The sequence below is a fragment of the Pelodiscus sinensis genome, chromosome 22 (genome assembly GCF_052426305.1).
Source record: "Pelodiscus sinensis isolate ZL-2025 chromosome 22, ASM5242630v1, whole genome shotgun sequence".
Lineage (NCBI taxonomy): Eukaryota > Metazoa > Chordata > Testudines > Trionychidae > Pelodiscus > Pelodiscus sinensis.
In genome coordinates, this window is record NC_143073.1 from 12280295 (window position 1) to 12285469 (window position 5175).

Below are 5175 nucleotides of genomic sequence, written 5' to 3' on the forward strand. Positions count from 1 at the left end.
CATCGTAAAAGCGATGTGCTTTTGAGCAAGAGAGCATCCACATTTGCGCAAGAAAGCTCTGATTGCCATTAACAGAATGGCCATCAGAGCACCCGTGCTTTTTCCCATAGTGGTTTCTTGCACAAGAAACCCCTCTGGACCGTCTACACTTGCCTTTTTGCTCAATAGCTGTAGCGCAAAAAGGAGTTATGCCTTGTAGAAGGAGGTTTACCTGCACCAGCAAATCCCTCTGTTCTGCCGTTTTACTGCTGATTTACTTGCGCAAAAGCGCATTTAAGGTGTGAAGGCTCTGCAGATTTTTGTGCAAAAACCTTGCAATGTAAATGTAGCCTGAGTCTTTAAGATGCCACGTGACTTCTCATTGTTTTTGGATACAGACTAACATGACGAAGAACTAAAGAAGGTCAATATAATTAATGCCCATCAACCTGAGTTTATGCAAAATAGATCTTGCAACTAATTTGATATCCTTTTTGTTGAGATTACAAGTTTCATTAATAAAAATGATAGCGTTGAAGTAATAGACGTGACTTCTGTAAGCCATTTGACTTGGTGCCATGCAACATTTTCATTAAGAAACTAGAACGACACAAAATTAACATGGCACTCATTACATGGATTAAAACCTGACTGCATGATAGATCTCAAAATGTAATTTTAAATGGGGAATCATCAAGTGGGCCTGTTTCTAGTAAGGATTCCAGGGATGGGTTCCTGGCCTTAGCTACTTAACAATTTTATCAATGACCAAGAAGAAAATATAAAACCATCACTGATGGCATTTGTGGGTGACATAAAGGTTGGGGGAGTGGTGGTGTAATAATTGAGCCCACTCATTTATGCAAACTGTGAGAGATGAGTGAAAGTTCATCAAATGTCACTGAAACCTGTAACAATGAATGTCGAGGGGAAAAGGTGCAAAAGGGAGACAAAGATGAAATTAGTCCAGACGAAAAGGTCTGTGTTAAGATTGTGCCGAGGGGGAAGGCAAATCAATGGACCCAAATTGAGGTGTTGTAAATTAGGACTAATTGGTAGACAAAAGAATGAAGGGATGGGCTATTCCACCCAAAGCTCTCTTCTGGGGTCTTTACAAGACAAGACCCTGGTGTGCAGGGGAACATAGCCGCCGACGGTCTCACTGCAACAGGAAGAATTAGGGATGCTGGAGGTGCTGCCGCGCCACTTGGCTTGAGGTGGTTTTTATCCTACACAGGGTTTGCAGTTTGGTTCAGTGGGTGCCAGCATCCCCGCTGTACAAATGGTTCCAGCAACCCTGCTTCTACGGCTGACCGGGAGACAGGCAGACTAGAAGAAGAGGGTTCTCGTCATGGGGGCCACACCAACCACTCCTTGGGATCTACCGGGACACAGATGGGTCTTTGTCATCTTGGTCTTGAGAGATGTTTCCTGCTTGGATCAGGCCAGAGAGCGGGAGCTGGATGACATTGCTGCTTTCAGCAGCGCCGGCTTGGGATATGAGACTTGGGTTCTCATAACATGCCCACCCATCTCCATGCGACTTCCCCACCCTGTGTTTTCTTTCACTGTGTCACAGGGTGCAGCTCCCACTGCCAGACTGGTGCCTCCTTCTGGCCAGGCTGGGGATTAGCTCAGGGTCGATGCCCCAGGTTTGCAGACTGTCACTCTGTCTCTGCGTCCACCTATGGCCCCTTTCTCGCCATCTGGAATTGCAGCGCCCTCTTCATGACTCAGCCCTCTGGTTAGATCGCCCCCCCTCTTCCCCCCTTTTACATAGCACAGCCTGACTGCCCAACTGCTTCCCCAGCTGCAAACAGAGGGGACCCACTTTTCCAGATATCAACCCAGGGGCCTTGTAAACCGCAGCCTCCTGCTGCTCCTCTACGTTCTCTCAAAACTGCTCTGTTTCCCTGGCCCATTTTCCCCCTGATCCCAGCACCTTCTTCACCCTCACCTCCAGGCCCTCAGCTGCTCAGCCCCAGCAGCCAGCCAGGAGCTCCCTCTAGCTCCTGCGTCCCTGATAGCAGCTGCTCTGTCCAAGGTGCTTGTGCCCTGGTCTTTCCGCCCTCCAGGGACATGGTCCTCACTCCCTGCGCGCTCAGCAGCAAGTGACAACCTCTGGCCCAGCCGGCTTTTTCATGTGACCCGTTAGGCCCTGACTGGCTGGTACTTGTGGCCTCCCTCCTATTGGCTGCTTCTCACACAGCTGCCCGAGGCTTCTATTAACCCCTTTTATTCCAGTGTGGGGTAAACACCCCCCCCCCCACACACACACACTGTCCTTTTATCTCCAGTCTAGGAAGAGTCTGGCTTAGCTGACCAAGACTGTATTTTGCTGTAAGACTGTGACTAGAGTGACAACTTAAAGCAGTGTCCTCTACAGCCTGATTTATCAGATCTCAGGATGGTGGATCAGACCATGAGCTGGGCCTCTGTTTCTCCAGCAATGAGATTGCAAGGGCGAGTCGACTCCCATGGCAGAAGCTGCATTTTCTAGCTTTGCCATTCTCTTCTTTCCTCTTTTGTGTGTGTGTTTGTCTTCTGTCTTCTGAGACACGGGATTAAAACTGTAACAGACAACCGCAGCTCATGCATTTCCCTTCATTCCCCCCAAAGAACAGTGTATCTACTTTTCCAAACCTTAGAAGAGACTGCCACATTGTGTGTGTGTGTGTGTGTGTGTGTGTGTGTGTGTGTGTGTGTGTGTAAAAGAAGAGTGGGGTTCTTTTAAAAGCGAAGGAATCAAGCATTACTGTTATACCACCACCCTTATTTCACACTTTGCATTGCAAAGGCTTTAACTGTTTTCCCTTTGTTCTATATCCTCAATAAAAAGTTAATACAATTTTAATGGTGTTTTGCCAGTGGATGAAGCAGACATTGGAATCTTGAGCCACATTTAAAACAACAAGGAGTCCCACGGCCACCTGACGCCGTGGGTTTTACCCACGAAAGCTGATGCCTAAATAAATCTGTGAGTCTTTAAGGTGCCACAGGACTCCTCGTTTTTTCAGATCCAGACTAACACGGCTCCCCGTCTGCAACTGGGAAACTGTTCCTATTGTACAGTGACCCTTAGTCTCAGGGAGTGGCATGCAGATAAGGAGTTAGAAGCAGGACTTCACTTCCTCACTCAGCTGCCCCCGGACTCCTACAGAGCCAGATGCCACACTTGGGAGGGGGCTGCAGATGGTGCTTCTTCGCCCAGCCTGCAAGGTAAGTGACAGGATTTCCCTGGGCATTTTCTACCTCCCTCTCCCACGGGAGCACAGGGGAGCTGTGAGGGGATGGTAGAATCTCCCCAAATTGCAGCTTTCCTGGCTCATGGCAGATTGAAAGTGAAAGCCCAGGCCCCGGTTGGAGAAGGCAGAGCAGTAAAGTCTGCAGCCGGGCATTTCCATTCTACCTATGCCAAGGAGTCCAGCATAGTTACATGAATGCAGCAAACATCACTCCCCAAAACAGGCCCAAATCAGCCCCTGGAGAGCTCTCTGAAGGGGCTGGAGGACCAGGCCTGCCTCAGCCTTGATGTACACAGGTGGAATTGCATTGAAATCCAGGGGAACTGCATCTGTGCTCACTTTGCCCTTGTTCATGAAGAGTCTGCACCGAACCACCCCGGAGCATTTTTCATTTTGGTTGCTCTGAGTTGCCCCCCAGAGCAGCTGCCATCTACAGAGCCAGTTCACACGCACCCAGGGATGGTGCTGGGCCTGGCTCCTGGAGCGCAGAGAAAATCAATGTGGGGAGAGCAGGTTGCCATGGTGAGCCCCTTGTGCAAATCCTCTTTCCATTTCCCACCGCACAAACTGGGAGGATCTGGCCCCTGGGGGTTTTCTCTCCCAGTTGGAAAACAAAACATGATGCCCCCCAAGTCCCAAGCTGTGGAAGTTCTTGGGACAAAGGGACTCAGCCCTAGAAGTGCAGGTGGAGACAGAAAAGTGGCTGCCCAGCATCCAAGTGCAGAGTGAGAAACTGCAGGAAAAGCAGAAATAGTGGGAAAAGAGCAACTGGCTGGGCTTGCTTCCCCACCCATGTAAATCAGGAATAATGTCACTGGTGGCCACACAATTAAACTTGGGTTACATTGGGGTGAGAAATGACACCAGCCCTGTTGGGGTGTGGGCTAGAAAGGAATGTTGGATAACGAGGCACATTTAGCTTAGGGCTGTTGCTAACAAGGGCACTGGGACAGTGCGGAGGTGGTTTTCAGGATAACAGGAGCTGGTTTGGGCCCCAGGAAATGTTAAGGTAGCTCTGAGGTGCTGTGTACCTTCATGGTAACGGCCCCTCCACATGCTGCCCATGTGCCATTCTGGAGCATCCCTTGCACTGGGGCCAATGGTCCCTGTAAGCTGCGTGGGCAGATTCAAATGCTGCCCAGCTGGTTAGCAGAGTGCCCACAGCCTCTCATAGCCAGCAACCTGTGTTTCTACTGGTGGTGCACATCCACACATGCCTTGGTGCACATAACAAAATTCATTCCACACATGGGTGGACAAAATTAGAGGGTACATTGACTGGGACCTCCTGCTCCTGGATTGCAGGAGAACAGCCCCTGAACTGTGCCCAAAGAGCCTGATTCCCCTTTGCCGTATACTCTCTCGATCTCTTCCATCCAGGCACACTGAATACAAATCCTGGCAGCTCAGAATTCTCCTGTGGCACAGACACCCAGGAAGCATTTGCACACACTCTACAGATGTGCATGGCTGTGGCAGGGGAAGCCTAGGCCCAGCTTATCAATTGTGCACAAAAGAGATGATCACAGGCATAAGGAACTTAGCCCACCCTGGTACAAGTGTGATCCTTTCCATGCTGGTCAACACACCAGGGACCAAGCCAGGAACATCCAGATTTAAAAGCGTGGCTGACTGCAAGTCCAAAGTGCTGGGGCTTGTAATACCTCATCCCCTTTGCAGATCAGCACAGTGGGGACTTGAAATATACTCTCATCAGCAGGAGCCCAGGGAGTTGCATGGAGTGATGTTTGCATAGATTGGACCATTGGTTTAGAGCAAATGAAAGGGAACGAGAGCACAGAAACATGTTCTCTTTAGAATAGCCCATGTAATAAAAAGCATTCTCCAGATGGGAATGAGCTGTAGACCGAAATAATCTCCCTGACTCTGTATGATGCACATTTTCCTCTCTCTAAACTTCCCAGGGACACGATGACACAGACCAGATAAA